This window comes from Microcaecilia unicolor, chromosome 12 (assembly GCF_901765095.1).
Source record: "Microcaecilia unicolor chromosome 12, aMicUni1.1, whole genome shotgun sequence".
Classification (NCBI taxonomy): Eukaryota; Metazoa; Chordata; class Amphibia; order Gymnophiona; family Siphonopidae; genus Microcaecilia; species Microcaecilia unicolor.
In genome coordinates, this window is record NC_044042.1 from 48164984 (window position 1) to 48177572 (window position 12589).

At 42.7% G+C, this 12589-nt stretch overlaps 1 protein-coding gene and 1 long non-coding RNA gene across 3 annotated transcripts in view; one reads left to right on the forward strand and one right to left on the reverse strand.

Moving 5' to 3' along the window:
• Positions 1-1385: 1385 nt before the first annotated feature.
• Positions 1386-10518, reverse strand: LOC115481755. The gene is made up of 3 exons (XR_003943998.1): positions 10469-10518; positions 9338-9460; positions 1386-1834 (listed from the first exon to the last, which is right to left on the reverse strand). It is a non-coding gene; the product is annotated as an uncharacterized LOC115481755 (long non-coding RNA).
• Positions 10283-12589, forward strand: part of PAFAH1B2 (platelet activating factor acetylhydrolase 1b catalytic subunit 2) — a 38379-nt gene continuing 36072 nt past the window's right edge. Inside the window, exon 1 of one of the 2 annotated variants that reach the window (XM_030221128.1) lies at positions 10283-10298. The gene's annotated coding sequence lies outside the window, so the exon portion shown is untranslated. Of the gene's footprint in view, positions 10299-10557; positions 10662-12589 lie in introns of those variants that run through there. The other variant, XM_030221127.1, reaches the window with a different exon arrangement.

Below are 12589 nucleotides of genomic sequence, written 5' to 3' on the forward strand. Positions count from 1 at the left end.
TGCCAGCATTTGGTTGTCTGGACACCACATTGCCATCTTTTGCTGTTTTCAGTTTAAGTAATTAATTGTCATAGAGCCATTTACATAGTATACATTTTTTTACTGTTTATTTCTCTTTTTATGCGATTGCTTTGGATCTGCATGCTGACTCCAATCCTATAGCAGCCCTCTCATTTTTTAATTCTAAGTTTTAGCATTTAATTTTTTTGGCAATCTTTATGTCCACTAGGGACTTTTTTAGCATGCCACATGTGTTCCAGTTATCGGCGCTTTATAAGCATTTTGTTTCATTCACATGCATTTTTTATATTACCCTGTTTATCTCTCAGGATTATCTTTTATTCTTCAACGTTCACCTAGTGCAGTTAATGTAAACTGTTTTTAATTATTCCCCAAATATGTACATTAAGGGTATGTCTCATTTTTGCACCATACTAGAACTTTTCACATTTATTCGATAAAATCTTGGGGGAAGTACTTTTTTCTTTGTTTTTATCTATTAAGTGTTTTATGTTTAAATTCCTCATAATGCGCATGAATTATTTTTCCCGCGTTTTTGACGCCATTTTAAATAACAGCTGGCATTCCTATATTCATTTTTCAATGAGAAGGATACTCAAATACGTTTTATCTCTCATTTTGTTTTTAATCAGTAAGTTGGAATACACTTTTTTTTTCAAACACACTCCATAGTTGATATGGCATTACTTTTTCTTCCTAGATCACCTTTTAACTTTAAGAGTTTCCTTTTTTGTCTTATTTTGATCCACAATGTTGTACCATGACTATTCCCCCCCCCCCTTTTATTTGGGCACACTTTTAACAAACTATACACTCTGTGAATCTCTTATGCACTCTCACAACCATTGCGTATCTGCATATATGTTGAAAATGAGAGATAAAAACCTCATACTGCTGTGGCCCCACTTGGTTACCCTTAACTGAAAAATGCTGTTGGCTCACACTGAAAAAGTAATCATAGGTTAAAAAAAACTCTCATTAATCTCTTCTATCAGTGTGATACAATGATCCAAAACCACTTATTTTTATGTGATCTGTATTGTGTCTGTGCTCCGCTGCTCCATAGATACTCTTAAAGGGACCTCACTGAGTCTCTGGCCTGAGCAAATAGGAAGGAAACAAAGTGAAAGTCCCAGTCACAAATTTTCCAGAAGCTTCCAGTAGGCCAGTAACATCTAATTCAGAGGATTCAGTTTGTATAAGCACTCCATTATCTTTCCTAACAAGTGGGACATAATATATATTGTTTAAAGAGAGCATAGTATTTTCTAGAAAATTTTTAAATACTTATAGAAAATCTCTCTAGGTGCCATTGAGATTATACAAGGAAAATTTAAAATATGTAAGTTTAAAGACCTAGCTCTGTTCTCCATAAAATCCAACCTTTGATGAACAGCCATTTCTGTCCTGGTCGTCTTCCTATTGTGGGTTTAATATATGCTACTGAGGTATTTCTTTTTCTTTATTATGTGTAATTTAATTTATGATGGTGTGTGTTTTTAGTATTTTTCAGTACAATATTATATTGCTTAGAAATACTTGCAAATTGCATAAATATAAATAAAATAAAAAAAAGAAATATTGTCCACCTCCAACTGTGGCAGCATCTGTGGCCTGTTCATCACTTCCACAATGCTAATTGTTTCACCAAGTTTCTCCCCCACATTTCCCCAGCATATCTGCCAGTCTTACTCAGTGGCCAAGTTCACCACAAGAACCTTGATAGTCCACACCTCCCAAGGAATGCACATTCCTGAGAAAGGTCAACATAATGTTTTTTTTCTGATACAATTCCAGTGCTCCATAGGGCATCCTAGAAAGAAGGGAAAATGAATATTAAATTCAGACATGCCAAATTCAGCTTCCTTCTAAATCTCTGACTTATGAATTTAAGTTGGCTATTATTGCTTGTCTATATAAAAGCTGAAAAGCACTTTTTACTGCTGATTACCATTACTTCTGCTACATTTTTATTATATTTTTGATAACTGTTCAATAAAACATATTGCATGTAGAGGATTTCTTATGTAAGTGAAGTGCTTCCATGACCCTTTCCAATTTGTATTAGTTTACATTCTGGTTTGGGTTTACTTCATGAGCATGTTTACAGATAAAGTGTCATACTGGGTCCCATGACCAGTTTGCACAGAAGGTAAACTAATTTAGCTTGAAATCTCCCATAGCTTTTCTTAAAGTGCTAGAAAGTTCATCAGATGACACTCTCATATAAGTAAAATGAAGTCACAATCCACGTCTTATGTTCTCACTGTTCTAATGGAATAGGTCCCTTCCTTTTTGTAGTGGAGTTTTCCAGTGCTGTAGTGGAGGAGGATGGTATGAAGCAACATAAGCATTGCTTCCTCAACCTGACAACCTTATAAAAGGCACCACCATTACATTTGACCAACAGCTCATCTTGATATTATATACTGTTGGAAACAACTTACATTCAAGGACCCCCCTCCCTTGAAAATTAGGAACCTCCCCCTTTTCTGAAAATTAGAAAAAGAATAAGAAACTCAAATGGTATTAAAGCTGAATTCCACTTAATATTTGTTTTGATTGAAGCTTTCAGATAATAAAATGGCACATTTTCATCCACTGTTTTGTTGGGGGTCCTTTTTCCCAAGCCATGCCATGGTGTCAGCACATGGGTTTTCTGCACACTGTGGCCATGTTTAGCATGGCAGTAAAATGGCCACCTTGCCATATTTTTTTGAAATGGCCAAGCACTAATTGCCCCATTAGCGTGAGGCCATTACTGCCACCTATTTAGGAGGCAGTAAGAGCTCCCACGCTAATTGGGTAGCACTCAGTAATGTGCCCGCTCTACCCGAGTAGCATAGACACGCCTACTCTCCTCCCATGGGCATGCCTCCCATGCTGCAAAATAAAAAAATATTTTCTAGTGTGGTATTAGCACATACTAAGCGGAAAACTACCATGGTAGTGCTCTTTTAGCGCAGGGTAGGCCTGCGTTAGGCCTACCATGTCTTAGAAAAATGGACCCTTTATGAAAAAGGATGAAAAATTGGCACCTAGAAAAGCAACATTGATACCAGAAAAGCTCTTGAAAAATTCTTACTTTGTTTCATAAAAAGAACTCGATAACAGCAAATTTAGGACCTCGTTTACTAAGCCGCACTGTAGGCGCGTGTTTTTAAACAAACGCTAAAAATTAGCGCACGCCAACACTAGAAACGCCCATATATTCCCATGGGTGTCTCTAGCATTAGGGCACACTAAAAATGCTAGCGCACCTTAGTAAAGAAGGCCCCTATGAATAGAACCAGGCAAATCTGCCAACAGAGATTTAAGGCCCAACCATTATCACAAAATGGGGAGGGGGAAGCTTTAGTAAACCAACCCCTTAGAACAAGCTAAGAATAAATAGGACCTTTTTACTAAAGCTTAGCAAACGTTAATGTTCGTTAGCAAGTGCTAAGTACCACATGGCCCAAAGGTATAAAACAGGTCATGCAGCATTTACTAAGGTGTGCTAAAAGGTGACCAGCGGTATGGCCACCTTTAGCGTGCCAGTAAATGGCTGCTTCTTAATTTTTTTTTTTTGAGAATATCTTTATTGAGTCAATGGAAGAAGGAACAAATACAAATATCAATCCTCCATGCACAAGAATACAGGAGTAAACAAACAGCAACAATACATACAAACAGCAGGCAGCTATACAGCCACCATTATCCTGTGCACATACAAGAGTATTTAATATGAATCTTAACGATTAACATAGGGTCCATTCTCCCTTGACATTTTCTCCCCTTTTTCCCCACCCTTGAAACCCCCCCTCCCCCTAGGTCTCCACCCCGGAACACCTAAGATCTTACGTCACCCTCTTTCATATACATGCTAGAATACCTTTCCCAAATTTCCCGATAGATCTTATGTCTGCTGGACATCGAAATAGAATATTGCAGCGAGACCCAGTGCGACATTTCCTGCATTAGTGAATGCCATCTAGATACTGATGGGGGGGGGGGGGGGCGGTAGGATCTGCCCACTGCTGCAAAGTACACTTTTTTATTAATAAAACAGCTGTTAAAATAAACTGACACTGTGCTTCATTTAGTCCCTCTTCCTGCAGTTGCCCCTCACCACACAATAAAATTGCTCTGTATGTCCACTCAAACGGATGCCCCAATGTTCTCTCAATGACCGCCAGGGACCCCTGCCACAACTGCGAAAGCAACGAGCACTCCAAGAACGAATGAATAAAATTGCCCGTGGCTGAGTGACATTTTATACACCCATCATCTTCCCATAAGCCCAACACTTTCCCCCTCTGTCTGGTTATATATACTCTATGCAATACTTTATATTGTATAACCTGAAGAGCAGCATTTACTGTAATCCTAGGAATGATCTCAAACGCCCCCCTTGTAATGTCCTGAGAGATCGTCTCACCCAGATCCATACTCCAACCCGCAGCTAATCCCTCCAAACAAGCTGAAGTTCTATGATTTCTTATCAGGCGTCTCCACTGAGAAAGCCCATTGGAGGGAGCAGGCATGTTTAAAAACAGATTATCAATTTTTGTGAAGGCCACCTGGGACCCCATCAAGCGTACCACAGAGTTAAAGTAGTCTCTGACTTGTAAGAATTAAAAAAATTGAGAGTTAGAAAGGCTCCACGCGCGCTTGATTTGATCAAAGGTAGGGAAGGACGACCCCTCCAACTCCATCAAGTGCCCCAAGTAATGACAACCTCCCCTCGCCCAGTGTTGGAACGTACCCTGCCCCATGCCTGCAGGAAAATCCGCTTCACTGGCTCCCTATCCGCTTCCGCATACGGTTCAAACTTCTCCTTTTGACCTACAAGTGCATCCACTCCGCAGCTCCTCAGTACCTTTCCGCTCTCATCTCTCCCTACACTCCTCCCCGTGAACTCCGTTTGCTGGGTAAATGTCTCCTGTCTTCCCCTTTCTCCCCCACTGCTAACTCCCGGCTCCGTTCCTTCTATCTCGCTGCTCCCTATGCCTGGAATAGACTCCCTGAGCCGGTACGTCAGGCTCAGTCTCTGGCTGTCTTCAAGTCTAGGCTTAAAGCCCACCTCTTTGCTACTGCTTTCGACTCCTAACCATGACTCTCTTACTCAACACCCTCACTTATCACCCCTACCACTGCAATTTCCCCACCCCTAGCTGTCTGTTCGTCTGTCCAACTTAGATTGTAAGCTCTGTTGAGCAGGGACTGTCTTTTCATGTTAATTTGTACAGCACTGCGCAAGTCTAGTAGCGCTATAGAAATGTTTAATAGTAGTAGTATTGATCAGAGCTAGAAACAGGTAAACCATCCCCGCACCCCCACCACCCACTGCGATCCTCCACCAATTCCAGGCCTTACTTAAATCTAATACAAACTGATTCCTTCTAACTTTACCTCCCTTCCGTGTCGTCCCTGACCCTGCAAAACAAAGAATGCCTCAAGAGGGGCGCACCAACTCTGCCAGAAACCTGGCATAGCATATTTAGCAGTCAGCGTATGGATCTCACGTACCCATCTCATCAACGATGCAACATTGTAATGTCTTAGGTCCGGAAGACGTACACTCCCCTTACATCTATCCTGCGTTAGTTTTGTAAAAGCAATGCGGGGTCGCTTAGAATGCCATATAAATGAGCTAATAATACTATGGTATAAACTTTCCTCCTTCTGACGAACCCACATGGGTATCATCTGCAGAGGGTACAATAATTTCGGTAGAAGCACCATTTTTACCAGCGCTACCCAACCTAAGAAATTCACTGGAAGGTTGTTCCAGTGCGCGCACAATCGACGTATGTGCTCAATTCTCTAACATTCTTCCTGTAAATCCATTCATAAATCAGCACTTAAATAAATCCCCAGGTATTTTATCCCAGTTCGAGCCCACACCAAAGGGAAGTCAACAGTGGTATTACTTCTACAGGGGTCACTAATAGGCAGAGCCTCGGATTTCCCAAAGTTAATTTGTAATCCCGCGAAATCTCCAAAAGCACTTATAATCTTCATGACAAGGGGCAGTGTAACCGAAGTGTTGCTCAAGAGCAGCAACATATTATCAGCGAATAAGTTCACCCAATATTCACATTCTCCTACCCTCATTCCCTCTAGATCCCCCGCTTGTCGAATCTTAGCTGCCAGAGGTTCCAAAGAAAGCACAAACAGAAGGGGTGAAGTGGGCATCCCTGTCTTGTACCACGACCCAGGGAGAATGTCTCAGTTAGGGTGTCATTGATGAGAAGTTGAGCCGTGGGATTACTGTATAGCACCCGTACCCATTGTAAGAAGGCTCCTGAAATACCGAACCGTTTCAAAACCTAGAATAGATAGTCCCACAACATCTTGTCAAATGCCTTCTCCACGTCCAGACTGGCTAAAATCGTGTCCCCTGGGCACCCTACTCCCGCCCTTAAAATCCTACAGACTTTTAGAATATTAGCTCACGCAAATCTGCCCAGCCCAAATCCCACTTGATCAAGATGTACAAGATGGGGGAGGATCCACCACAGCCGCACCGCCAGTACCCCGGTCAGGATCTTTAAATCTTGGTTTATTAGTGAGATAGGCCGGTAAGAGCCCACCAATTCAGGATCTTTCCCTGGCTTTGGCAACACCATAATATAGACATGATTAAGAGTCAAGCCTATTACCTGAGAGTCTCTTATATCCTTGCACATGCAGACAAAAGGCGGAATAAGGAGATCCTGAAGAATTTTGTAAAACTCTGTGGCTAGCCCATCCGGACCAGGGGCCTTCGCCAGTTTAAGCCTTTTAATAGCCCTTCGGACCTCCTCCCCGGTTAACGGCGCATTGAGCACACCCACTTGCTCCTCTGTGAGACCTGGTAACTGTAGACGGCGAAAAAAATTCCTCTTACGATGGCCCTGAGGAAGAACCCTTATGATATAATGATGTATAGAAACGTGAGAACTCTTGATGTATGGCAAGCTGAGTATGGTGATATTTCCCTTCTGAATTTTTGATCTTAGCAATATAACTTTTAGCGGAGTGGGGCTTCACCAGAGAGGCCAATAGCTTCCTGGTTTTGTTTCCCCACCTATGTAGTCTATACTTATACAACTTAACATTATATAAAGCTTGATCATCCAATAGTTTTTGCAGCTCCCTTTTGTACTCCAAATATGCAAGTCGATGCTGTTCTGAGGGTTGGGAAAGTAAAAGATGTCATGCTCCCCTCAGCTTAGCCGCCCTAAGATAGCTTGTTCCCGTTTCTTGTAAAGTGCTGAGGTAAAAGCGATTATCCTACCCCTAATCACTACATTGGCCGCCTCCCAAAACCCCCGGGGACCCACGACTTCCACTCGATTCTCATCCAAGTATTCTAACCAAACTTTCTTAAGATATGACTTAAATTCAGGGCTTTGATAGAGGGCCGGATTCATACGCCACCGCGGAGACCTAACCCCCTCCCCCCAACCTACGTCCATCCACACCGGGGCATGGTCTGACACCTCCGCCTCTCCGATGGTTACCTGTGCCACAAAGTGCAGCAACGTACGCAAAGTCAGGATATAATCCAAGCGAGTGTGGACCCCGTGAGGGTAAAGTCCCGCTCCTCCGCATGTAGTAACTGCCAAACGTCTAATACTGCTAGCTCTGCAATCATGTAGTTAACTCCTTTTTGAGTGTGATCCCCAAGAAGCTGCCTCGGTGGCTTACAGTCTATAGATGGGTCACTGATAATATTAAAATCTTCCCCTACGATAAGGGGGTAATCATCCAACCTAGCCAACCGGGCCCGCACCTGGGTGAAAAAACAATGAGTGTATGTATTAAGGGCATATAAGCTACAGAGAGCCACTCTCAGCCCTTGCATCGTCCCAGCCACAACTGCATATCTACCCTCTGGGTCTTGGTAAAGGCTATGCAGTGTAAATGCTAGAGATTTTTTGATTAACACAGCTACGCCCCTCTGGCGGCCATTGAAAGAAGCATAATAGCTTTCCCCAACCCAATTTCTTCGCAGTTTAGCATGTCCTATGTTGTTCAAATGCGTTTCCTGCAATAAAGCGAAATCAGCATGCAGTCATTTTAGGTATTGTAATACCCTTGTCCTTTTTATTGGAGAATGAACCCCATCCACATTTAGGGAGATAATTCTCATCTAGCCGAAATCATATTTGTACAAATCAAATTCATCAGCAGAAGCACTGAAGCTTGAAAAAATCCAAGGGGCCTCCCAGCTAGGTACCCCCGGGAGCCTTCTTCTCCCCCTGAATACTCCTATCAGGGTAGGTAACCTATTCACCAATACTCCAGAGTGGAGACCCAGGGTACGAACAGCACCCCCCTACCCCCCCTCCCTTCCTTGCCCACAGCAACAACACCCCTCCCCTACCTCCCTCCCTGACTACCATCCCCCACCCCCCTTAGCAAGTATAACCCCTTCCAATAACCATACACACACCCAACACACCAAGACCAACATCCTCTCTCCCGTTCTCCAACCCATTCACACCAACCTTTCTCCCTCTCTCCCACCTGCACCACGCTTCCCCCTCACCCCTCAACATATCTAAAGCTTCAATACAACTAGCAATCAGGCAAATGAACAGGTATATGGTGACAGAACAAGTGTCTCATACACAGTGGAAACACAATTTTAGCAAGAGAAAGCACCACAGCAAAAAATCCGGACCCCTATAGATCTCCACTCACTGTGCAGCGTGACCACAGGGCTCTCCAGTTTAATCCAGTAACCTCAACTCACCCAATGAGGGAATTAAACAGTTAATATAAATGAAATTCTTCTGCCAAAATCCATCAGCTGAAATAAATCTAATTACAGTTTACAGCTTATCCATAAATGATTTAAGCTTCCAAGGATCAGTGAAAAAGAGAGTGCTATTATGATGGGTCACTCGGAGCTTCACAGGGTAAAGCATGGCAAAGCGGATGCCTTTGGTAAACAGGGTTTTACAGAGTTGTCCCATCCACCTCCGCTGTTCAGACACACGAACAGAATAATCCTGAAACAGAAGAATCCAGGCTCCTTTGTATTCCACAGAGCGCTTAACTTTGAATGCCTGCATCAACCGCTCCTTATCGGCGTAGTTTAGAACTCTTGCAATCACAGGTCTGGGGTGCTGTTCTCCATCCCTAGCGATATCCACCCGATGGATACGCTCCACGTGCACCAGCCCATGCAGTAAGGCCACTTTCAGGTGAGATGGGAGCCAGCTTTCAAGGAACTCCCGAAGCTCCTTATCCTGCACCACCCCTGGTAAACCGATAATTCTTATGTTGTTACATCAGCTCCTATTTTCCATGTTGTCTGTTAGCTGCATTAGTTACTTACCCTGCGCCTCCACTGCCTTGTCCTGGGCCAGTCTCTCTGCAGCCCTGCATAAATGTGTGCTAAGGCCATCTTTTTCAGCAGCTTTGTACAAGTGCTCCAAAATGATTAAAGGCTGTGTTCACCCTAGAAAAAAAAAAACTCTTTTACAAAACAAACATTTCTTGTTTATATAACTTCATCTATGTGTTCAGTTAAGGATCAGAGACGATTTTGCCTAGTTTTATTAAATAATAAAAGCCACAACTAGTTCTCCATGGTGCATCATGCGCTAGAATGGGGCACTGTTAATTAATACCGTCTTAAAGTTCCTCTCTCATCAAGATGCGAGAACTATTCTTTACAGATTCAGAAACGTTATTGGCCAAATGTATTGCAAAAGTAATACAAATGGAAAGTAATGTTAACAATAGTGTTTATAAACAAATAAATCAACCCACACTTTATATTTTATAAAGACAAGTTATGTGTTCAACTGCCTTTACACAACAGGCTCCTACAAAAATCCTTAGGAGTACACAAATGTAATTATACCTGATTCAATGTGCACATGTACTCTCATGTACATATTTTATAAATAAAGCATACACAGGTTTATGAGCTCCACAAAAATGAAGACCCCCAAGAACACCTAAAGGTAAATCTCCACATACTCTTATTGATACGTGTATTTGTACACAGTAACAAAGTAGATGACGGCAGATAAAGATCTGCAAGGTCACGATACTCTTTACTGGACACACACGTCAGGTTTATTACTAACTGCGGCTCTACAGAAAGCAGCTTTCTCCTTAGCGATTTCTAAGGACGGGTTCTACAACCTTCCTCCAAGTAGCTACCAAACACAAAACGGGGACGTTAACGAAGTCAGTTTTATACAGTAACTTCTCCAGGGAAATGAGGCAAGCCGATCCCCAGATCTCTCTATCAACCCCCCGCCCTTGTCTTAAAGACAAGTTTGAAGGTGAAACGGGGTAGCGGCTGACAAAGAGAAATCTTGAAAGGGGACAGGAATTGGGAGAGGGAGGTATCTACCAATTCCCGTCCCCTTTCAAGATTTCTCTTTGTCAGCCACTACCCCGTTTCACCTTCAAACTTGTCTTTAAGATTACCGACCACCAGCGAAGTACCAACCCGGAGCTTTCAATTTCCCGCATCAGACGCAGCAAAGCCTTAACCTTTCCCCTTCCCGTACCCCGCCCTCCTATAACGCAACTTCCTGTTTCCGGCGGGGCGGGACGCGACGGAGGGAAAGCTCCGGGGCCTGTTGCAGGCGATTAATGTTAATTAAAGTTGCGGGCCAGCGACCTCAAAGACAAGTTTGAAGGTAAGAAGTCGGTGGTTTGACGATAAGGGAAAGACGAAGGGGTGTGGCGGGAAAGATGCTGGATCGAGGACAGCGCAATGCGCATGAGAGAGGGAGGTGCTACGCCGCGGTGGATAGAGGTCCCGGGTCCTTGAATGTATGTGAAAAGCGTCGCTGGACCTGTGAACGTGAGGGTAGTCAAACGTTTATGTCACATACCTAGTGCGTGTGATTTGGTATCGGTGACTTTGCCTTCATGTTTTATTTTGTTTGTAATTACAGCTTCTGAGAGATGATGCTGTTCGCAGCTGCTCACTGTCGGCCAAATATTTGCTATTATTATTCGCAAAATAAGGTTTTTAAGTTACTCATTTCCAGGAGGGAGATTTAAGGCCAGGAATGCATTATGGGACTCTCAGCATTGGTTTCAATGGGTAGAATCAGGGGCTACAATTACATTATTTTGAGATGCAAGTTCAAAACCAGGTCTGACCAAAAAGTCTCCTTTGTGGAACTGGGTAACTTGGCAGCTTTCCCCTAAACTTGTTTTCATGTGTTGTGTGAAAAGCATGTAGTTTATGCAGTAATATGGACAAAAAACACACACACGTGGATCCTATCTTTTCTAATCATTAAGCCACGGTTGTACTGTAAGATGGGGCCCATACTAACAAACAGATCAAGAATTACTCTTCTAGACAACCTCAAGTAATTTTTTTTGGAGGGGGGGGGGGGGGGGGAATTAAGACATTTTCTCCTTGCAAAGGAGCATTAAACTATATTAGATGTTCCTTTGTATGTCTTTCATTATAGCCAGAGTTTGAGTTGGCTCCATTGAGATGCAATATTACAGGCAGTGGTGGTGATTTTTGTAAATCTTGAAATATACTTCGTCTCTTTATACAAGTTGAGGAACAGTTCTGATCTGCTGGTGTTCCAGAGTCAGCTTGTTCCATTGCATTCCCTCCTGCTCCACTACCCAACCTTCTCTCCATCTCCACATAAGTTTGGTGACCCACTCGGAGAAGAATGAATAAGTCGTTATCAGTTGAAGGAAGCTGTGTATTGAGATAGCGTGGGATGAAGGTGAGAGGGGATAGATTCAGGAGTAAATTAAGGAGATACTACTTTATGGAAAGAGTGGTGGATACATGGAACAGCGTCCCAGTGGAGGTTGTGGAGATGAAGACTTTATCTGAATTAAAGAAAGTGTGGGACAAGCATATAGGACCTCCAAGAGAGAGGACGGGATAGTAGATGGTATGGATGGGTAAACCGCATAGGCCATGTGGTCTTTATCTGTTGTCATTTTCTCTGTAAAAGCATACAATAGACTGACAGTAGAATTTATTTAGGATTGAAGAGTCATTTATTTCAGTTTCAATTTGCAGTGATCTGAGAAAATTAGCTAAGTGACTAATTGGATGCCACTTATCTAGAAAACTGTGCATTGACATTCTGCATTTTGGGTCATGTAAAAATAATTTGATCATTGAAACTAGGCCAACATAATGTGGAATTGGCCATAGGGCGCTATGGCTTAAGCATTTTTGCCATAGACACAAAATGGGTGAAAACCTTTAAATCATAGGCCCCTATTTGAAGTTAAATAGCCAAACATCCCAAGCTATACAGTGGTTTTAGCATTGATTGATTTAGTCTCAAAAATAGCTTGAAGTGTTACAATATGAATAAGACATTGTAAAAGTCTACTACTGCAACCACTTCTACTAGCACAACCCCCACAACTCCCTCCAATCTTTGCATATTTTATGATCATTCACTCATTTCACATAACTTCCCATCCTTCGTGAGTTGCCATATTTACCTTTTACTGCTCTGTCACTCCAGTGAAAGTTTTCTGATTGAGACTGGGGCAGGGGCATAGCCAGACACCTGATTTTGGGTGGGCCTGGGCCCAAGATGGGTGGGCAGAAGTACTCCGCAAG